The 24,664-nt window shown below is 41.3% G+C and overlaps 1 protein-coding gene across 2 annotated transcripts in view; it reads right to left on the minus strand.

The window, feature by feature from the left end:
• The window catches only part of negr1 (neuronal growth regulator 1), a 169,641-nt gene that overhangs the window by 144,278 nt on the left and 699 nt on the right, over positions 1–24,664 (minus strand). The window lies entirely within an intron of this gene.

The raw sequence follows: 24,664 nt of genomic DNA on the forward strand, positions 1-24,664 counted from the left end.
GGTTAGCTGAGAAAATTCTAACTTTGCAGAATTGTGTAGCTTGGTCTGTGAGAACAAGCCCACAGAGGTATTAAAAAAGCAAAGTAAGGCAAAATACTTCTAGATTATTTTTTATTTAAATCCAGACCCTTTTTGCAAACTGCTAATGGTTGTTTTTGTGTCACCGCCAATACATCACAAACAGATTTTGTCTAATAAAACCTGAGCGAGTTCAGAGGAAACAAGCATCATTTTCTATTTCTCAGTGTCCCAACTAAATGCAGGGTAATGCTGCCTTTGATCTCACAACTGAGTGATTACTCAATAAGTGGATTTTGCAGTCGAAGCTATGGTATATGCTCATTTCTGGTGAGTCTATTTTAGTATTAAAGCCTGCAATCTGTTATCAACTCCCCGCGGACTAATGGGAGAGGCTAATTCCCTGGCTCAACATTAGTCCCAATCAAGCCGTAACCAAGCTGCCGTTTGACTGGCACACTCACACGCCTGTCTTTTGGAAGGCGCCCGCACTCACAGGGCTGCATTATTTCTCAATAAATAAACAAATCTAATCATCATAACATTCAGCTCATGTGGGCCACAAATAATCCCATATTGTAATCCTATATAGTAGGGCTGGGACGATACATCTACTGTATCTCCCGGTTCGAGATTTTTAAGTATTGCGATTCGATATTATGATTTATTGCGATTTTTTTTAACACCAGATCATGGGAAAAAGTTGAATCATACACTTCTAGGTACTTTTACTCTGGAAAATATCTAAATTGGTACAGTAGAAATGTTAGATTTTCAGCATGTATGTAGTCAGCTCCGTTCTCTTTATACATCCATGGTCGGCTCCATTGGGGCCGTTTGAATGCATTTAACATAAATGTCAGTTTATGGGTGCTCTACAGTTGTAGCTTCGGCCGATATGACCACGGAGATGAGAGTGACGGCTGGCTTGACCGCATGTTACCGCAATACGATTATGTTTCCTGTCCATGACAGAGTTAGCATGCAGCTTTAGCCATGATGTCTAGCTCTGCTTTTCCTGGTAATGTGTGAAACCCAAAGTGTTTCGATACTTTACACTGTATGTGTAATGTTGTCCATTTTTGGATTTAAAATGTCACGGTGCAGGTCGTATCCACACAGACCCTTCGCTGTTTTCTGCTTTGTCGTTTTGGCACACTGCGGCCGGCTGTGTTTCTTTTGGTTGACGGATACGGAACGTCACGTTACTCAGATTACAACAATAAAAGTGGTAACTTCCTTCTACCTCTGCTTAGACTCAAATGAAGCAAATAAATTGATTCTGGCATTTAAAAATCAATTTAAAAATCATGAAAAAAAAGTGATACATAGGTGAATCCTATTGTCCAAACGGTTGCTTCCTCATGGGTCTGGTGTAAGACAGCGGCCTTACTGAATCTGACATTTGATATGATAGATGTTTGATGGAATATAGGGTGCGTTTCAGTAAGCTCGCTAGGTTGCCACTCTGTTATAAACCGAGTAACCACTGACCTTGACAGCAAGATAGGACAGCCCCCATCCTGAAGGCGAGATTCTGATAACCATGTCATCCATCATAGTGGCACTGAACCAAACACACAGGTCAGAAACCTCAAGATGGTAATGCATTCTCACCTACACGTCGTGTACATTGGCCACACACACACACACACACACACGCACACACACACAGGCGTACAATAGGAAGAGCCGGCAGCATGGTCTTTTAGCCCTCAAAAGATACAGCAGAATGTTCATTTTTGTCCGCGATTAATGACGTATGGAGCTCCATAGTGTTGTGGGAGATAGGGCTGTCAGTCAACCCCTCCTAATGTCTCTCTCACATGACCACACACACACACACTGATACACACATATACACATCCTTGTACACACGTTACACAATCATACATGTGCACAGACACACACATGAGCTGGATAACGTTAGGCCCCCTTCTCTTATTATTTTTTTTTCCTTGGGCTTAGCTGAGATAGTCTGCAGCTTCGACGTATCACCTCCTGACAGAAAAGACCTCAATTCCCCACCAGTACACACTAACAAGAGAGCGAGAATCCTCCTTACAGCATGTAGGTCAGCCCTGCCTTTCATGACTGTCGGTTAAAAGAAGAGGTTATTACCAGCAGATCCTACTCTGCCACAGTCGCTTTTTGTCTAAAACAGCATGCGTCTCCCATGGCTTATGAAGAGCACATGGAGCCATGCTCTCTGAACACGGCCAAAGACATTGAACTCTGACCTTAAAAAGGCATAAAAAACCTGGCTGGCCTCAGTGATATGACGGTGTCGTACCATTTGCTTTTCCCTAATCAAGAGAAATCTACATCGACGCAATAACATTTTACACCCCTGCCAGTGAGAGCGGTACAGTCATCACGGATGCCATATGGACATTAACATCAAGATAATGTTGTTGAGGATAATTTGCAAGTGATGAAATATTGCTCTAATGGAGGGGACAAAAACTTAATTACACAATTCAGCTAATGCTGATGACTGTTTTATGAAGGGTGGATGTCAGACAGTTGGACTGTAAGCCACAGGCCATATCATGTTTGCAAACCTGGTCCTCACATCACAGTCCAGAATGACCAATTTGAGCATGCAGATATATTTTGAAAGGTTGAATTAAGCCGTAACTGCAAATGCATCATCATCTGGCTACGTTCTCTCTATCACAGCCCTTGTCTCAGTGCTCCATGTGAGGGCAGCTTCTGTATGATATCACTGTACACCTCCCGGAGGAGAGATTATCTTTAAGCATTTTCCACATGGACGTTTTTTCTGCTATCGAGCAGAGGGCATAAAACGAACAAAAGGACTCGTGCCAGGAAGTATAACCATGATTTTAAAAAGTGTGGGGCTTTTAGAAGTTTCATACATGATAAAAATACCTCAAAGATAATATGCAGAGAAGATTTTTTAAGCTTTCATTAGCTGGTGCTGCTGACACTGTCAAGAACACTGTGACAAAGCAGTGAGAAGACTCACTAAATGAGAAGCATTTTATATGATGATGAACTGTCATTATCATTATACCCCTCGGTACAGAGCTAAGTACCCATTTTTGGAAACGTTACAAATCTCTGAGCCAGTGTCACACTATGTGTCAGTGTTAAAGCCAAGGAGGAACAGTTGGTTTTGTACATGGCAGACACAAGAGGGGGAGGGAGGTGGTGTAAACATCCGACAAAACTGAACGTACAATATTTGTCAGGTCATGATGCATGATGTTGCATACTGGCAGCGTTTGGTGATTGGCAATCGATGACCACAAGTTGTGTTTTCCCCAATCTGCCATATTTAATTCCTTTTCAGATCCAGTTAAACAGCTTCGGTAGTCAAATCATGGAATATGTTGCACTATTGATTTTTTTATAAATAGGTTTATTTTGAAACCTACTTATTTTTTATGCATGTTTATGTAGAACTTCCCCAGCTTGCCCCAAGCTCCTTCATTCCCACTCTAGACGTACAGCTTTAAAAAAAAACATTGATATTCACATTGATGGCAGCAAACATAGGAGCAATTTGGAGTTCAGTGTCTTGATAAAGTACACTTCGACATGGACAGCAGGAGCCGGGTATCAAACCACCAACCGTCGGTTTAGGGGGACACCTGACTCTACCTGCTGATCCGCACCTGCTAGATAACTTCCTAAAACAGCTGGGCAGTGTAGTTTTGAACAACCTATACTCAAACAAAAGCTGTCAACAAATATTCTAAATTCAAATATATATTGTAATAGTAAAAAAAAAAAAAAAAATTGCATATAGGGCTGACCTGAATGCTTCCAAGCTTCGACCATTGCCATGGTAATAAACCTACAAATTACTATGCGAATGCTTCAATTTTGTATATATAAGTATGTAATAATAATGTACAAATCCAAAAATAAGCCATGAACTATGGAATAATCCCAACAACATTATTCATATTCAACATTAATTATTATTAGTTATTCTCAGATGGATATCGCTGTTTGTTGTGTGTAGAGGTGTGTGTGTGTGTGCAGTAGTGTGACAGCATCACTGTGCCAGTCACTGAAACGGGGAAGATGGAGACAGACACAAGAACATGTCAGCCTGCCGCGCTGCTCGAATGCTAGCTTCGAATATTTGTCACCGAAGCTTTAAAGCCCAAACAGGTCACAGTAATGATGGCAGGGAACTCAGCCACAGAGAGAGTGACATTGTGTCCTTATAGCAAGCGTTACATTAAGTCATGTAGACAAACCATGTACCTATCAGCTGTGCACTCAAGATCAGACTGGAGACGTAACCACTTAAAAGATGGGTGAGCAACGCTTGGTATCTTTTGACATTTAATTATGTTATATTTACTGGTAATGACTTGAAATACAGAACAAAAAAATAGGTATTTGAATACTTCGAACCTGTGTTTTTTCAGAACGAATATTCGAACGTCATTTTTGACCAATTTTGACAGCCCTAAATAGGAGTAAATACTGCATTTGTTGTGGTCTGTTTTCAGCAACAGATTTGGTGAGCTAGTGACGATGTACGTGGGATCGAACAAACAGCATCACCCAGTGCGATGATGTGACTCACTGATATGTTTCTCAATGGAGGTTCATGGCACAGGAGTTATATCGGGCTCTGACTATACAAGCTATATAACTTAGTGATCAGCTCATTGTTGCTTTTGCTCTTTTCATGAGATTAGTTGAGAATAAGAAAAACACAGAATATCACCTGACTCAGCCTTACACTACATGCATATTGTATGAATCTCCTCTGCGCATCTACCTCTGAGGATATAAAACAATGATCAAAAGAAATAATTGCCCTGTATTGATGCCCAAAGCTAGGCTTTAATGGCAGTCACTTCCAGTGCAGTCTATTGTCATTCCTGGAATTGGCTGGCCGCTGTCAGTCCCTCCTCTCCGTCTTTCTCCTGCCAGATAGGGAGAAAGGGCTGGAAGGAGCCTGAAGCCGGAGTAATGATTGATGACGCGCCTCCTCTGGTGCACACTTCCCTGCTGACGCACTGCCACACTTTTCAGCACTAATTGGGCAACCCTGCAAACTCCCATCCCCGAGTATGTGGGGTCCGGGTCTAAGCAGCAAACCGCCCACTCAGAGAAGTGTCGGAGCTATACTGTTCTGATAAAGCGCTGCCCACGAGCCCCCCCGGCATGTCAGCAGCACACCGTGGTCCTGTTTACCACGTAGTGCACATTTGCCATAAGAGGAGCCATAAATATTGACAGAAGATAAGAACCTATGAGTATCCTTTTGGAACAGTGGAACTATTTATATCTACCTGCAAAAAACAGGGCCACCATGAACCTACAAAATATATTATGATAGGGACTCTAAACAATGACAATGCAATCCAGACAACAGCTACTTGATATTCCACAGTGTTGTGTGGGCCACGGTGCTATCTGGGGCTCACACACTTTGTTTCTCCTGACTTCATCAAGGGTGACTTACATAACCTACGATATGTGCGTAATGCGTTTATGAAGATGGATATTAAGTGACACGACTTAGATTAAGTGCCTCGCTCAAGGACACATCAGCAGTATCCTCTGCGCCTGCGTTTTGAACTGGCAACCTCAGGATCATTAATCCATTTAGAGCTCGGAGGGCTACAGCAGAGTAAACAGAAGGCCAGCGTCCTTTAGAGCTGTTTGCTAAACAGCACAGCATGTTTAGATCAGGAATTCATCCACTACGTTCTGTAATGCAGGCCCGGGCAATTATTAAGCTCGCAAACCATATGGTTGGGAAGACATCTAATAACAGTCTGCTGTATGTTCACTGGGTTTCAATGAAGGACGAAGGTTCGGCTTATGGGTTGAGAAATTGTTGGTGCGCACTGAGGCATGACTGATCTGTGCAATTGGTGAGCACAAAGGGTATTATGTAAAAAAACCTCCCTGAATAAATATACATGATGTGCCTCTAAATCTGATTACGATATCGAAACAAGTCGAATTGCTGTCATTTTTCCTCTCAACAACCTCAATCTCTTGCCTGCTTCATCAGCAAAATGTTGCTTTTTTTTTTTAGGTTTTTAAATCTCTTTTCTGTTTCATTTTCTCTCTTGCCCCTTTTTTTTCTCCTCGTTATTTTCCTTCTTTTATCTGCTGCTTTTATCCCTACGTAATTGTTCATGTTTAAGTGTCTCTCGGCCCCCAGACTGTATAATTAGGACCTGTCACTTCCTCAGTGGCGGAGTAAACCAGGAAAGGCTCCAGCGTGTCACGTCCAGGAGAACATCATAAGAATTTATATGGAGGAGGAGGTGGAGATGATATGGACGGGAAGCCTTTGAATTTATTCTCTGGCTGGCTCTCAGCTGGGCTTAAGCAGGCACTTCTGAGGACAAACTCACAACTTTAGGTAGCTGCCTCCCCTTAGAAGGGCACGCTAGTTGATTAGCTGCTTCTAAAACCATTTATGTAGGCTTACAGCGTGAATTATTCTTATTCTGTTTTTAATCTCTACAAAGGAATTGCTGCATGAATTATTCATGCGGCTGTATACAGCCCCCCCCCCCCCCTATTATTAACTGTGAGATAAAAAATATATCTATCTGTGGAATAATTTAGTCGGCAAAGCAGCAGCGGAGTTGACACACAAAAAGTGCACTTTCGAGCTGATCGAGGAAAATAAAAATCAATTTTGGAGGAACTGGAATGTGTCCATATGAAGAGCTCTCAACATTCGCTCACACTGAAGGTTTCCTTGCCGTCAGATGTAGTATGCCAGCATGTCATTATATCACTATACTGTGAAAAGTACTACAACTATACTGTATAAACGAAAGCACACACCAGTACATAGTGAAGTAAGCCAGTAACAGTATTCGTTATACTTGCTCAAACATGCATATACACCCTGACAGAACATATTTGTCAGTCTCAAGGCATGCATTACACCGTTTCCCCAATTCTATACTGATATTTTTGTAAAAGCTGTCAGTATATTCGTTCATTGCCATGGCAGCTGGAAAACCAAATCGTACACAGCATGTAAATAAAGAACTCCTGCAGCCAACGAACACATCCTGTCACCCTGATGTCAGGGCTTAGGGCAAAATTAAACCTTATGGATTACAAGAGACTTGTGTCAGTATCAGTTCAGCAGACCCCTCACTCCGTAGATAGGTAAGAAACTCAAACTACTGATATAGATTTGGGATGTCACGATACCAGAAATTAAGTAGTCGATACCAAAACCAGTGAAATTCTACGATCCCCAAAACGCAATTCAACACACCAGGAAAAAAAACAAAATAATAAATCCCATGTACTTCAACATACACTCCTTTATTACCATTTTCATAATGTTTTTCGTAAATTTATTATTAATCCCTGATGATCTGCCTCAAGTATCTCGCCAAAAATTAAATTCTAGAAGATTACATTTGAACACATCATGATAACGCTCTAAATTACCCTCACCCAATACTTATTCTTACTGAATGAGCTTGACCGCATCATAATGTAACCTCATTACATTAGCTGTTAGCTCTGTTATTTAGCCAAGCAAGACTATGCTGCCCACCGGCTGCTAACAGCTAACATTATTAACTCTCTTCCTGCCAATTTCAACACTGACTTGTTGTTCACAATGTAGCATTTTCAGGAAAAATTTCTATCGTCTCTGCGACTACAGGAGGCCGTTAGTCTCTACTGTAGAAAAAAACAGTACCGTCACGTTTTCAGAATTTCGTCATCAACTTCTGAACATCAATTCTTGTGACATCCCTAATATTGATCCTTTACATATGCTTGTTACACTACACAAATTGTTATTTACATAAGCAATTCTTCTTTTCAAAAGATTTTGAAATCAGAGCATATTGGACTCCTACACAAAACAAGGTTTTCCTTGATACATATTACTTAGACAAGTCAAATCACTTTGCCTGAGAACTGCTTCCTTACTGACTGACTGTATTATGTATCTGTCATCTAGTTCTCAGCTCATTATACTTTCTCATTTTACACTTTTACCCAACCAAATTCATAGACATGTCCTAACTTAACCTTGTGCAAGACACAACACAACTACCATGCTGAAAGAATCTAATAGGCAAGTGTAATTTGAATGAGTGGAAAGCTGCCTCGCTTTGAGTTCAGTGGACATAATAATGTTCTGTTCTTTCAAATCCTTCTCTTCTTGCCCAAGTTTATATTCACACTCTTTGAATTATTATTTTTTTTTTTTTACCTTTGTGACATGGTGCACTGCATTTCTGGATAATTCAATTGTTGTTTCTTCTAAAATAATTACCTTTTATATGAACACAACATAAACATATATTAATCAAGTTTGCTGTAGAATTACAGGGCAGAGCAGACAAATTTTGTTTTTGTCTACTGGCCAAAATGAGTAGTAAGTGAGTTTTATTCCCCAAATTCAAAGTGTTAACCGTAACACTGTTGTACTGTATATACAATAAATACTCACATAACTGACCTAACTGATCATATCTAGGTGAGTTTGAGGAAACACTACGCTGTATGTCTTTTACAACTTATTTTCTCTTGCACAGTATAACGTTAGTGGCATCCTTAGGTTGAACCAGGATAATACTGCCCTGAACTCGTGCCAAAATGGATGTCATTGAGATAGCTGATATTATAAGCTTAACGGCATCGTCATTCATCACTCATGCATTTGGTCCTTCACTGCTCAGTGAATCCTCTTCTGTTCAAGAGCCCTTAGACTCTTTATTTATGTGACTTATTAAACCACAACATACACAACATTTTGTTTGCAACTCTTGTACAGTGTCTCGGCAGGTTGTATTTCATCATAGACTAATTTATTTCCACTGATAAAAATAATAATTTATCATGTACATGCAAAAAACCTGGCTCACTTAACTTGTATACCGGTTTATTCTATACTGTAAAAATGATGCAGGCACACTCTCATTCTTTGTGTGTCATAAGAAATACCTCATAAGTGTTGATATCTTGTCTCAGACCTTCACATTTCTTTCAGTGAGCATCACCATTCTTGTCTTGTGCTGGGACAAGCGAGGAAGCCTTAGTTTTTTTCTTCGATGTAAACACATCTGATTCTAGAGCTTCTTTCTTACAATGATCTGTGCTACCTGCAAATATTTCCTCATTACAGGAATGCACAAGATGCTCTTCTCCCACAATCAAATCAAACATCACCGCTCTCTCAAGGTGAATCATTTTGTTCCCAAGAAAGAAAATACCCAGCCACCAGTGTAGAGTGGAAATCAGAGAAATCTGTGGCATCCACAGAGACTGTAAACCTAATCATCTTTGAATGGCCACATTGGCCTGTCAGGGAGAATGTGGCTGTTTATCAGGTGGTTGTTTTACATGTCAACACATCTGACCAGAAAAATTGGAAAACAAGCCAAGATTCATTGTGAAAGCAGTAATTTTCCAGTAGTGCAACCGTTTCAAGAACCACCTCCCACCCCTGCACTTTTGTGTTGTGGTACACTGGCATCAGCATTAACACAACATAATAAAGCATCTGGCTCAGATATTCCCTTAAGTGAGCCGGTACAGTACATGCCACTGAAGTCATTCAGCACAGCACCTGTTTCCACATGTAGTCCCGTCTGCAATGGCAGATATGGAACACAACAGTGAGAACGAACCTCACAAACACTGCACTGCAGGTTTTTTTTCTTTTGAACTTGTTGAATGGCCCTGAGGTGGCCGTGAAAACAAAGATGCCAGGATTATCCTCTCCAGGCTTTGAAAAGACTATCTATTAGCGACTGCACTGGCAAAAACGAGGGCGAATTTTCTGAAATGAAAGTGACACTCACACGGGGCAGAGAGGAAGGCAGCGGGGGCATTGTGTTGGAATCAAAGACGGCGCCTGGATTGAGGTTTGCAGAAGAAAGACATGGCCCACACACTTCCACGGAAGACAACTGGCTGTGTTAGAGATTGCAGAATGTACTGTAGGAGCTGGAAAGTGATTGCATGCCTGAGGGAAGTTCTATTGTGGCACCTGACTGTGTCTCTCAAAATACTGTAAGATGAAACAGTGTGCATTAAATCCAACAATTTCCCTGCACAATTTAACATGACAGAGGCATGGTAAGCTACATACACTGCATTATCTAGAAATGCATTTCATTTGTAGCTACTAGGGCTGGATGCTAATTAGCTTGGAGCTGTAATCCCTTTTCATAAAGCTAACTGGGTATAGTAAGGAGGAGAAACAGAGCCCGACATCACTGCGGGGAACCTATCAGAGGTTAATTCCATGTTGTTCTGTAAAGCTTGCATGTAAGTTTGATGGCATTAAAGAGGATAGTTAAAATATCTCCTGAGAAAAATACTATGCTCTTTCCTTCTTGAATTAGTAGCATAGCTTTTAATGCTGCCAAGCAGTAGAAGAGCAGCGTAGTTAATACCGCTGCTAATGCTACAGCTTGAATTGCTGGTTGGGTGTCTATAATCTGCCGATTATATTCTCGATTAATAGTTTGTTGTACAAAATGTCAAAACAAATGTGAAAAAGTGCCCATAATAATTTCTCAGAGCTCAAGATGAAGTCTTTCCAATTTGTCTGACAAACAGTCCAGAACCCAAAGACATTAAGTTAACAATGATGTTAAGCAGCAATAATCATCATAGAAAAGCGGGAACAAGTGAATGTTTGACATTCTCTCTTGAAGAATGACTGAAAGAATTAATCGATTTTCAAAATAATTGCAGATTCATTCGTTAATTTAATCAGCCTTAGACAATTTAGCTATCAAAACAAGGGTGTCTTACAACTGAGAAGTGCCCCCTGTTAGTTGATGTGTCGATCAGTCGAATCATCGTCAGTGACCCCTTAGTCCACTTGAAATTCTTGAAATCGAGCCGTTGTTTTTTTTTGTTTTTTTGAAGAGGCTAGAATTATGAAGAACTTTATGATCTTGTAAACAGAATCATTAATCAGAAACACATTGGTTGTATAAATATGAATGGTGATGACACAGCAAAAGTCACACCCAAGCATGGTAAACGAGTCTGTGTTTCAACACCGATTTGGGTACAGCCCTAGCTCATAACATGAAGAAGACATGACGGCAACACCTTTTACCAGCATTTCCCGCCATGTCTACATCATGGACTCTGATCAATCATAGTTAGATTTTCTGCAGTCAATACTACATCATAATGCTACTGTAAATTGACCAGAACAAGCAGAGTAAAAATGATTCATAAATGTGTTGCGGCAAGTAGCAAAGATTGTGGTTTTATTTGTGAAACTCTATTATAACGGCGATATGAGATTAGGTTGTCCAAAAGCCTCCAGCCTCTCTCTCCAACGGGATAATTGATAATTTGATGACTGATATATGGGCCTTGGCTGCAGTTTATTCTTTTTATTTTCCAATCCCTGATTTATTGTGAACCTTTTTGAGTAAGCTTAATTAGTTGACTGCTGATTTGTCACACAGAACAGACGCTAACATGCTGTATATGAGCAGACCAAATACTAAAGACAGAACGAAGTACCAGACAGCTCATCCATTACAGGTAGTAACTGATCACGACTTCATTCGCCTTCGCTGCTTACCTTTAGACGCAATTAATGAACAGAGAGAAAGAGAGAGATAGGTAAAGATAAGGTGAAAGTGAAAGAGAAAATCAGAGAGAGAGAAGTGTGGCGAAATCAAAGTACCATCATGAATAGCTAAAAGCCCCCCCCCCCCCCCCCCTCCTCCACCGAGTCTAAAATTAGAATCCTAATGAGTGGCAGTCTCACAGATCAGTTGATGAATTCGCTGTTTAACATTAGCACAGATTGAGTCAATCTCCCTGCCATGGTGTGGTTGGGACAAAGCCTGACAGCCTAATAATGTCACAATGTTTGGATTAAATCCTCTACTTTTTTCCAGGAACTTCCCAGTCTGTTGTGGCCAAAATGAAAATATGTTTCCCTCGTAAAAAGAACCGAATGCTTTCGGTGGGGTTCATTAAACCAGATTCTGCGTACAGCACACATTGCTGAACATGCTATTAAGCAATGGAGGTCGGGGCCTTTTCAATAACACAGCACTAACCTTTGTGACTGATGATCGTGTTCTGTGTTCCCAGAAGTTAAGTACTGAAGGGACTGTTTTAAATTAAACTTGAGCAACACCATATTTTTGTTCTGTTTAATTGGATTACACTACAGCAACAAAACCGTTGAGCCATCTGTGCAAAATAGCAAAGAGTTAATTCACTGTCATGAATCTACAATTAAGCAGTAAGTATCCAATAGGGGCATTTGTCATGGCTGCCTTTCATCAACCACCAAATTAAACTAGAGACCAGATCTTGTGATGGGATCACAACAGCCGCGATGCCAAATCAGACCAGAGGCGTAAAGTGAGGGGGCCTACTTCCAGCGCCCTTGCTCGTACCAGTACTCAATAGGGATGTCACGGTTAATGAACTTGTGACAACACCGGTGTTACAGATTACTCCGGACATTTTACAAGAAAAGGCGCTTGCTTTAGTCTTCACCGTTGGATGGCTGTGTGTCTGACCTCTCCGGTCGAGCTTTTGCTGCGAGGCTGCAGGTTTCCACCCGGCGATGCTGCGCCATGCACACCGGCTGTGACCGCTCCATCCTCCTAATGGCGATTTCCTCATTAAGGTTACGGTTCCCTTATAGCATTGATTTTAAATCCGAAGTATTGCCCAATAGGTGCTTTTGCTTTTCGCTTTGACACCAAATCCTCCGCCAGCGTCTTGTCTGTCAACTCTCTCTCTCGTCCCTTGATAAGAGTGTGAAATCTGACTCCTGCTACTCTGTGCAGAGCAGACACTTGCATTTTGAGTTTGTAGATCTGTCGTCCGACTATGTATCGATAACACAGCGCTGATACCCCAAAATGAACAAAATGGGTTATATTTCTTAAAAAAAAGTGTATGCCCGACCACCATGTAACACCGGTAACACCGACTACCACGGAAACCAGTACTCAAAACCTGTGTTAGTTCCCACTACAGTAGGGGTCTCCAGGACACATTTTAACATGATGGCACACATACACAGACTCACAAGGTGAAAACAATACCAGCGTTGCTGTCGTGACCGGTGAAGAAAAGCTTTTCAGTAAATATGCTTCAGTATTTCAACAGCACTGCAACACCATACAGAATATTAGGCCTACACTTACTGTAAGGTCTGCACAATATTAATGAATCATTCCCACAAATGAGGCTTTTATTCATCTCTGTGCAGCATGACACTTCTGTTACTTTAACTCCTGACCCCACTGGAAACAAAAGGTAGCACTGTTCTCAGTGATATTGATTTGCTCCACTGCTTCTTTCTCCATTTACTAATAATTACCAATGCAGACTCTCCAATTACTCGGCTCCAACAAACATTTACAGCAGTCTGAAATCCACACACTCATTATGTAGATGACAGAGAGAGAGAGAGAGAGAGAGAAAAAAAACAAAACCCAAAACCTGCTCAGAGCGACTCCAATTAAAATTCTTTAGCCACGCCAACGTGGAGCCAAATGAATTATGACAATACGTATCTGCTTTAGCTGCTGGAGGTTCTAATCAATTGTGAGGGACAGCCATCGTGAACATACGAGCGAGCTAACTGAAGTGCTAAAATAGAGATGACAGTCAGTGCTTCTTTCCTAATTTGGAGAATTTCCTTGATTGCCCGTTGAAAAAAACTGACAAAGTAATTATAAAGATTTCTTGGTAGTGAAATATGTGTGACTCATAAGAGACTGATATTTTGTGAGGAACTATGGCAACCAGAAAAATACTAAGAATTATTCTAGTCTTTAAGAATCCAATGTATTACTTCATCTCATATATGAGTTTGTTTCTAAATGTTAGTTTGAAGGTGATGAGTATCATGCTAAACTAGGGCTGGGACGATTCACCTTGATATGTATTGCGATTTTTAAGTATTGCGATTCTACAAGTATTGCAATTCGATATTACAATTTATTGCACTATTTGTTACATTTTTTAACACTAGACCACGGGAACAACACTTCGAGGGACATTTACTTTGGAAAATATCTAAATGAATACAGTAAAACTGTTTGATTTTCAGCAGCTTTTCCCTCAAGGCCTATCTGACCGAGGAGATGCGAGTGGCAGCTGACTTGACGGCACATTACCGCAATACAATAATGTTAGCTGTCCATGACAGAGTTAGCATGCAGCTTTACCCATTCCCAGCTCTGCTTTTCCTGGCAATGTGTGAAACCCAAAGTGTTTCCATACTTTACCATATGTTAACCACTTTTGATTTAAAATGTGAGAGTGCAGGTCGTATCCACGCACACCCTCCGCCGTTATCTACTTTTTTGTTTCAGCTCGCTGCGGTTTGTTTTGGTTGACAGATACGGCACGGATATGATGTCACGTTACTCAGACTACAACAATAAAAGCGGTAACTTCCTTCTACCTCCGCATAGACTCAAATGAAGCAAATATATTGTTTCTGGCATTAAAAAATCTATTTCAAAATCGTAAAAAAAAAAAATTGCAAGCCAGCTTTATTGTTCCTAACTCTTGAAATCACAGTTCCTCAGAGATAAATGCATGTTCCTAGTGCAAACCCAAGACACAGGACTAATGTTGAATTTCATTAAAGGACAAGAAAATACCCTCTACAAGAGCTGAAATCCCTCTGGACTGTTTTAACTCACTGAAGGGCATCGCTAAGACAACCAAGTGTCAACACTTCTGATTTATTATTCCTATGGGATCAAACTAATGTGTACCTGTGGTCCCTCCAGCCTCAAACCATGCTCACACATAAAGATCTTACATTGAAGATAATGACATCAACTACTCCATCCCCGAGGGAATATCTCCCATGATAATGATTCAGTCTTGCTTCTGCAACTAACACTCATTGGAAATAAGCTTAGAACATTAAGAAACACATTGTCTTAGTGAGATGGAGATTTTCGTCAATCAAAATTGCAAGACAGGTTCATCTTCTGACTTAACAGAGCTGAATTCAGGGATATGTGATTATGCCTCCTGCAGAGATTTCCGGGCAGGAAATTTCACGTTTCCCAGAAGCTTACTAAAGGTTGAGGTGTTTCTCGTGCTCAGCATACCAAGTAAAGTGTACCACCCGTACGCCTGCACTCTTTGTTTCATAGCTTCATCATCACACGGGCTTCAAACCCTGATGTCAGCGAGTTTTGTTTATAACCTGCTGACATGAGAGGCATACCAAGACTTGCTGGTATATAACTAGACTCTACTGAGGAGGCCCAGATGAGATTACGAAATGTTGTCAGAGTAGCACAACTAATTATCATGGAACACAAGGAGATGCTAACTGATTGATTAAGGGTTTTAATTGAAGGGGCTCTGAGGAATCGTTTCAGCTCTCTGTGATGAAAGATTGGAAGTGTTGGCATACTGTATGATTTGGAGCCAAAAAGTCTGTACACACTGTTCAACAAAGGAGTTGGTAAAATGTTTTTTGCTGTAAAAAAGCTGTCAGAGAGAGTAGCTTCATCTTATAAACAAAGAGACAATATATATCCACAAGAGCATGCGCAGAAACGGTGTTATTTCTGATACAGCACATTGGAAATCAATGCGCATGTTGGCTTAAGCAGTTAAAAAACTCATAACACTCATCTGTAAGTATCCACACTCGTGTAATGATTGCACTTGTAAATAATAAGTGGACAAATCACGGCCCAATGCTCAGTTTCAATAGTAAACTGTTTCCAAGACACACTTTCAAAAAAATGGAGACGTCTCCCAACACAGTAGACTGAAAAATTCAGTTTCAAGTAACTTCACTTTAAAATTGCCCAAAAGATAACCTGTTATTGCCTCTCCAGTCACTCTCTGTCAAGTTTAATTTTGAGGCTTATAGCTTTCTCACAACACAAAAACACTCCTCTGAGATTTTCCCGCAGAATTATTGCAATTATGTGGATGCTCACAGCTGGGTACGGGTAAAAGCTCCATTTTCCACCCCAAATCATTTTTCCCTATCCCCTGTAATTGTAGTGATTATAAGAATATTAGAAAGATGCTTTAAAACCCAGCATCGCATCTATTTCCCTCGAAGGATTTACCTTGGGAAAGCATTTCCATTTAGGCTTTAATTCACCGGGGCACTCAATCACTTTAGTGCTAATTGAAATATATTAGAAATAGAAATGCTTAATTTTTAAAAAGTACAATGGATTGACTTGCCTGACAAATGATGAGTATAAATGTAATCCATTTGGAAATGGTTTACGGTGTGCTTTCATTTGGCTTTCAATGCACGACATAGTTACAACATGAGGCCATAAATCATAGCATGTGACTAAAAAAACATCCTAGAATGTACTCTTTAGGAAGCCAGAAAAACGTACCTTCCAACACTAGTTTGTATTTTCTGTGTATATATTTTCAAAAGAGAAGAGAATGGCTAACCCAGGCTCATCTGTAAATCCATAAAAAGCATTTGATTTATCTCATGAGTAGAGTCCTTCTACATTGATTGAATATACTGTACATCACTTGACACAAAAGAATAAAAAGGTACAAACATTTCTTGTCTCATTTGAGAGATTATGCTGTTCTCAGCAACAAGCTGAATGAAACAGTTCAAAATGATGCCATGCCAGGCTCAGAGTTTCAAGTGGATGCTGTGGAGGAGGTTAACTGGAGGTCTTAAAGGAGGCAGCTGCTGTGAAAGCCTTCTTAGCCACTGCTCAAATAGCATGTCACCTTACTGGCTGATTTCCATCTGTACTAAAGCACATCTATTGCAAACGGATGACAGAGTAATGAATCTGATGAATACTTTAGTGTACCCACATTAGCCAGCTCCCCTTGGGCAACAGGACATAGACCCACAGCGGTAGCAATACGTCTGCTTTCTACTTTTTAAAAGGAAAGGTCAGATTATTTGACATAAGACAGTATGAGTTTCTCGCTGTTAGTTATATCTGTGCCAGGCCAGCTGATTAGACTGTTGTCAGGCTATTAAATAGGCATTATCAGTCACTGTAAGCACCATAGATGTTGGTCAATAGGAGCCTATTACACCCAATATTACGTTTTAGCATCTATTCATATGGTAGATCACCAAAACAAGGTATAAAAGAACACGACAGTGACCTAGTCAGAGACGAAGGATGAGACATAAAACACAGGGTTTTCAGCCAGTAGACTGGGGTTTGCATCCTGTCTGAAACCAACAACGTGTAGCTGTTTTTGTGTTCACTAGCGTTAAGTTTCACTTCGACTTTTGAAACAGTTATTTTAAGCCAAAACACAATGTTTTTCCCTAAACTTAGAGGTTATATTGATAGCCTTTTTATATAGACAAATCATTTAAAAAAAAATATAATACATCCAAGGAGCTTTTAGAAAGGTGCAGAATAAAAGTATGGCTTTTCCTTAAAAACATTATTATGACTGTGAAATAACCATTTCAAAATTAATGTTTTGTTTATCTCTGTGTGAGATATCTGATGTCCGGTTCCCACTTCTAACAAGGCTTGTGAGCCAATAGTATAACAACGTTGGTATCACATGGTATCTCTGTGTCAGCAGTGATCGAGTTGCCAGTTAATGTGGAAGAAATGGATAAATAGTTGAGTTTGACACTGGTATCTCCATCAGGCTGCAGAATAAGTGAACATTTACTGTGGCAACAATGTAGGCCCGTAGCTATATGTTGCAAAATAACTCTACCACAAAAGATTCATCACTTGACATGACTGTCTGGATGAGTCATTCCACTCAACCATAAAATATGCCAGTTGTGCAATGAACTGGCAGGCAACCATTTGTGGTGAAGGGAATACAATGAAGCGTAGGAGGGAGAATGCAACCTCTAAGGGCTGAATGCTATCAATTGTACCTTCAACTAAGTGCGTTTGTTGCTTAAACCTAAAGAAGCCTTTTTGTTTGTGTTCAAAATGCAACGTTTCATTCAGTTTTACAATGTTTTAGAACATGTTGCTTTTGAGTTTCGCTTTTACAACGTAGAAGGCGTAGTAGGCCCCTATTGACCCACATCTATGGTGCATGCCGATAACGCCTATTTAATGGCCTGATAACAGTTAAATTGGGTGGCCAGGATGGCTCCATCTGGGAGCTCCCTAACAACAGCCCGCCCCACGCCCCCCCTCCACGCCCATTGTTTTGCATCATCATAATAGCGTCTATTCACTCACCAAAAAATGAGGTCAAATTACTTCCCTAACACTTGATCCTTGCGATGCGGGGACCACGCTGAGCATAAGGACTGTGAAAGAGAGCAACATTGTGCTGACAGCAACACCGATCACATTATGGCGCAGCAAACAGGCGAGGGGATTTTGGCGTTTAATTAACAGTGACAGACTCAGGTGGGGCCCACAGATGTGTCAGACGAGGTAAACCAGGTTTTCTCCCAAATGAGTGCATGAAACTGCAGATAGCTGACAGCTAACTGAAGTGCACACCAGATCTGCTATATCTCCAACCAAGCTGTTGGAGATGAAGTAGTCTTGCTTATACTTTTTAACAGCGCTGGCTAATTAAAATAAAATGATGAAATGCAGAAAGTGGAGAGGACGCTTCTCAGCCATGGTTATGGTCTGTGTCAACAATTCCTTCTTTAAATTGTGTCCTGTGGAGTTTGAACCGTCACTTAATATTCCTCTATTCGGTCTTACCAGCATCTGCGTTGGGGTGGGGACACACCAAGCCATTTAAACTAGATGTTGTCTCTGGCACAAGTGCTTATAGTAAATGTCAAGACCTTTCAGAGCCATAATAATGACACAGTTGAGGAAAATGATACATGGCACCGCTTTTGTCCTGGATAAGGCTAGAAAATGCAGCTCCAGTACAATCATGTACGGCCAGAAAAGATTTTCATCAACTGGTCCTGTTGACATGAGGCAATGATTTTAGATTTATACGAATACCAGACTTTCAAACTAGTGACAGGTCAATTTTGCACCATTACAGAAACTAGGGCCTGTGGTACAGGCCTTACTCCGTGGCGGAGGGCCAACTGTCAAACTAAATGACAAAAATAAGCTTGGATCATTGTCTTATTCTCGGTGTGTACAGCCTCGCTCCTATTTTTTCCCTGTTTGCTATTTTCTGCCTTTGAAGAATGTACAATTTAGCTTTTAAAGCTCGATCAGTGTACCTTTTGTCTAGCTCTCACCCTATCATACATATTTCATTGGGAAAATAGAAAATACCAAGATAAAAAGACAGACATACTTTAAGAATAGTGCTGCAAATCGCACCTGTATGGTAGCAGACTATGCTTAAGATTCCAGTCTGTCCAGACTAAATTCACAGACACTGTCTCTTTGCTGTTGATTAGAGCTGCTTATCCATGTGGAAGAGGCTGCCACTGATACCGTGTGTTTCCTGACAGCATGGGGAACTGTCTTTTCATGTGGCTGCCCTTCAAATTCATGGCATTCATTTACTGGGAAGAGTCGAGGTTTATTCAATTGAATCCAAATGACATAATCTGCAAAAGAATGGGGAAGAAAGGGATGTGTAGCTCCTCCAAAACAATGTGCTCCCTATGGATGATTTTCAGTATGTAAAAAAAAAATGGATGCATAACTTGAATGCACTCATGGAAGACACTGTACAAGCAGCAGCACGACTCATTTCAGAATACAGGGGGCCTTTGTTAGAGGCTGAAAACGGCTGAGCTTTTAAGTAATCAAAAAAAGATTAAAAGGGTGATGATGATACACATGCGGACCATTCTTTATCTTCAAGAAGCTCAAATCATTTAATTGATGTGGACCCACTGTCCAACATGAATCAGGGCAGCAGTAATGCGGTGCTCAGAATTAAAGAGGTGGGGGAAATGAGCATACGACAGCGGACGCACCTCTCGGGAGCTACTCCATAATCCAGAGGCAGTGACTAATTGCGTGCTTCTGGGTTTGTCAGTATTTGAGAATGCTCACATTTTTTAGCCAGCAATCAGCTTAGGGGCACGGCGAAATTGCCCTCTAATAGTCCGGGGTCTTCACAATAGAGAAACTCAACAAACAGGCACTGTTTTCTGCACTAAAATAAATGGTTCATGCTTTGATGCCTGGCTCTCAAGACCAGTGGGGGGAAAAAAAGACCATGATTCCTTCTGATTTGAGAAAATGACTGTAGCAAGACAGAGTAGGCCTTCATCATCACTCTGGTGATGACAGCGTTTTGCAATTAGCTGCAATCCAGAGAGGCAAGCAGAGCCATTTAAGAGCTTTACAATCTCTATTAGGTCAACAGGTGCGAGCACAGCAAAGTGATAACTTCACAGTGGCGGCATTCACGTCAGTAAAGAAAAGCCAATGAATGGTTACATTTGAGTGCTGAATAACCCATTAATTAACTTTAAGAACCTGGCAGTGAAAGCATCTTGAAAATGTTTTCCCTATCCATTTCCTAGATGGCATTTACCGAGGCGGTGACCCGCTGGTGGAGAGTGTTGCCTTATTCAGGGGTGGGAGGCAACTTGTTTATTGAGCTGATTCATAGCACGGGGATAATCTCTGGTCCAATAAACCATCAGGATTCAGGCAAAGCTGCTGCCACTGATCACAGCCAACCCAGATTGACACCAGGGAATTAGACGCCCTCTCTAAAGAGACAGTCGGAGGAGTAAGTCTCTTTGCAGGGACGGAGGGAACAAGGGAAAAATATAATGTGCCCCTTAGCTGTTGCCAAGGTAATTCTGTGATGAGCACCTACACATTCAAACCACCCTCATAGGAAGACACTCGTCTCCATACAGCCACTTATGACGACCTTATGCTACAGAAACAATTCAGCTCTTCAGAAATCAAGTGTGAGACAACAATGACTAAAAGCCAAGCTGAGTGGAACTTTAGACAGTTTAGCTGCTCTGTATTCAGATCCACACCGAGCATCTTTCAGAGTCAACATCACAGAATTCATATTGAAATGGGGCAAGCCTGCCCCCTCAGCCTCAGAGCCATCACAACGGATATTTGATATTGCTAGAACAAGATATTATCACAGCCCTCCAAAGATTTGCATCTTTTTTTTTCTGTGTTTTGTGTAGTTTTCTGAAGAAATGAAATAGACTACACAGGGTTTTTTGCAATTATAGCCTGCAAGAGTGGTATATGAAAAAGTATGCATTAAACCTGCAGTAGGCAGAATGTTTTTGGCATCATTGGGCTAAAAAATTACATAATAACCTTTAAACATATTGTAATTCAAGTGCTCTGAGAGATAACTAGACGTCTGCACCTCCTCATGGCTGTTTTCAGGCTTTAAAATATCTAGCCCGTGACGGGAGACTTTGGCCAATCGCAGGTCATTTCACAGAGAGAGTTCCTATTGAACGTTCCTATTGGCTGTGTTACGGCTGGTGGGCGCTGCTTGGTATTTCCTCAACTGATCTCAACATGGCTGCCGTGTCACAAACTTTCTCATTTTACAGGTAAACAGTACCAGCTCGCACGAAAAGGCGCATAAATGCCCTGATAATGCCTAAGGCGTTTAGCGTGCTATAAGTACGCCTTTCTTTCCGCGTGTCTTTTGTACGCTATGTATCCTGTACTGACGGCAATGTAAACACATCCGCATATAAATGCTACGGTTAGAGTTAATGACGTGGTACAAAAAGCGAGAAGGTGGATGGGTCCATCAAATACCGGACTTTTAACCAGGAGACCCGATGATCGGGACCATTGTTGACCGGTGTTTTGTTTTATAAGTTTACATTAGTGACGTTTGTCACGTGTTTTTTATTGACTTTTGTGACGTTTCTTACTCAGTTTAATTACTTATTTTAAGCCTAACCATGACGTTTTCTAACTTAGTGTTCTTCTTGCCTAAACCTAACTGTGGACGTTTGCGTGGCGTACAAATGACACGCGAAATGTGGCGTACAAATGACACTTGAAAACGCTAAAATGCAAACTCATGAAACGCAGAATGTCCATGTAATGTCGTGGTATTTTATACGCCTTACCGTGACACCGGATTGACAGTACACTACAAGATGTAGATATAGGCATTACAGTAGCAGAATATTGATTCATAATTGTACAGCGCTGACTAGTTTGACTGGAGTTCGCGAGTGATTGACAGCTGCTCAGAGACAGCAGCCTCCAGCTTGGCTCTGATTGTTTTTTTTCCTCCAGTCTGTGAATTCTTGAAGATGCCATTAGGAGCACCGGAGGAACACAGAGGCACATGATTTTTTTTTTTCAGATTACCTGTCTCATACACTACTGTGAGGATTAGGGATGTCACGAGAACCGATACTTCGGTACCAAGTCGATGCCCAAATTTTAACGGTACTCTTTTTCTACAGTACCGAAGGTACCGTACGATGCCTGTAATGGTCATTACTAGGGATGTGACGGTGAGGAAAATTTCCCCACCGGTTAATAAACTCGTCACAACACCGGTGTTACCGATTACACCGGACATTTAAAAGAAAGATTACGGTCAATATGTGCAGAGCGCTGACTCAGATTTTTACCGTCAGGTGGCGGTGTGTCTGGCCTCCCCGGTAGCGCTTTTGCTGCGGGGCTACGCTGCGGGGGTACCTGGCGCCGCTGCTCCGTGCACACCGGCTGTGACAGCTCCATCCGCCTCGAGGTGATAACCTCATTAACATTATAGTTCCCTTATAGCGTTGAGATTAAACGTGAAATATTGCCACATAGGTGTGTTCGCTTTTTACTTCGACAACAAATCCTCTGCCATTTCTTGGTCTGTCAACTCTCTCGTCCCGTGTGTGACAACTGCTTCTCTGAGCTGACGGACCAGATGCATTCATGGTCAGTATGCAGCATCCGTCATCTGAATATCGATTGATAACATGCCACTGACACGCCAAAATTAAAGAAATGGGTCAATTATTTGTATTTATTACTTAAAGGGACTGTTTGTAACTTCTTACACGTATAAATCACCCAGGTCGGTTTCCCATGCGCGCTCGCATATGCGTGCTCGCGTGTGGCCGGAGTCTCTGCTCCTCTGCCTGCTTGCTTTCACTCAGCGAGTGGACATTTGTGCAGAAATAACTGCTGCAGCTCCTCCAGACCAACAGAGGTTTCCGTGTCTTGTGAAGTGACGGGGCTCCGCAGAGAGTAACGTTATTATCTCCGGCCGGGTGTCGGTGTCTTCCTCCGGGTGCGCGCGGTCGGGAAGCTGAAGCAGGAAAAGCCAACACAAGGATCAGCAGTGATTCATGGAGAGACCTTCGTCTGGTCAGCTACCATTACTGCTAAGCAGGTGAAATATAGAGTGATATTGTGGTTTAAGCTGACGTGTGTCACCTCACTGTTTTGAGCGATGCTTGTTCATGTCTATTTAGAGCGAGCAAGCGCGACCCCGACACTGACTTTCGTTGACTTAACGGCCACTGGTGTCGCTGTTAACAAGCATTTCTGAAAGTTACAAACAGTCCCTTTAAAGGCTACATGCCTCTGTTTTTTGTAATGTTCAAATGTTTTTAATAAAAAGGTGCGTGTTGAATTACATGGGATTTATTGTTGTTGGTTTTATGGTACCGTGATATCGAATTGGGTATCGAGAATCGTGGAAACTCACTTGTATTGGTATCGACTACAGGATTTCTGGTATCGTGACATCCCTAATCAGGATATAGGGCCAAACTTAAAACAGTTCTGCATTTTGAAGGCCATCCATTACATGGTGTTTTTAACGGACTCAGAAGCTCATTCAGTGAGAGACTAATGATGCCTCAGTGTTCTACTGAACGATTCAGGAGGTCTTTTGTTCCAGCAGCGGTCAGATTTTTTAATGAACATTCCTAGATATGGCCTAGATCCATGGTACCGCTCAGCTGTTGATTATGTCTCAAAGGGATTCTTATGATGTTATTTATTTATTGGTGTGTTGAGAATACTGTGTTTTTGTTGGTTGTTTGTTGTTGTCTGATTTGTGGTGGCAATCAAATTTCCCCACGGGGATCAATAAAGCTATCAATCTATCTCTATCATTGCAACCATTATATAAAAATAACTTTTTTTTAAATCACATTTGCTCCATTTCTACCCACTGCAGCTTTAAACGTGTGATTATAATGTAAACTATTTTCTTACAACGTTTTTTGATATATTATATTATATAAACACAAACTCCTCCGGAGTGCACTGGTCCAAACCACGCCCATGCATGCCCAGTAGATAGATAGTCGTTAATGGGGAGCTAAAGTATACCTGTGCAAGCTGCTGGCATCGCAGCCTACGTGATGGTGATGGAGATGGAGGGAAGATCATGGGGGAGGATGAGGGAAGAGAGAGAGAGAGCGTCACTGCCATAACTCGACTCTGATAAACAGCCTCGTTTTTGAAACTGCGACATCACACTGTACTGTACCATTCAGCAAAAGTGAAAGAAAACAGCATGTTAGGCTCTATTTTGCAGCACCTCTTTGCATAGAAACTGAATCATCAACGCGATAATCATACAACATACAGGCGACAGTGTGCAGCAGCAGTGGTGGCGATGTCGTCCCGGCTGCGAGCAGCTATAAAAACCAAACACACCACTAACACATAACAGGTGCACACACACAAGGTGGTGGAAAGTGTGTTGTAAAACTTTGCCGTAACCTGGCGCTGTACACTTGTCGCAAGAGCAGCGGCCGTTCCACTGACTGACCGTCACCCCCTCCGCTGTC

Source organism: Sebastes fasciatus, chromosome 5, assembly GCF_043250625.1.
Source record: "Sebastes fasciatus isolate fSebFas1 chromosome 5, fSebFas1.pri, whole genome shotgun sequence".
Lineage (NCBI taxonomy): Eukaryota > Metazoa > Chordata > Actinopteri > Perciformes > Sebastidae > Sebastes > Sebastes fasciatus.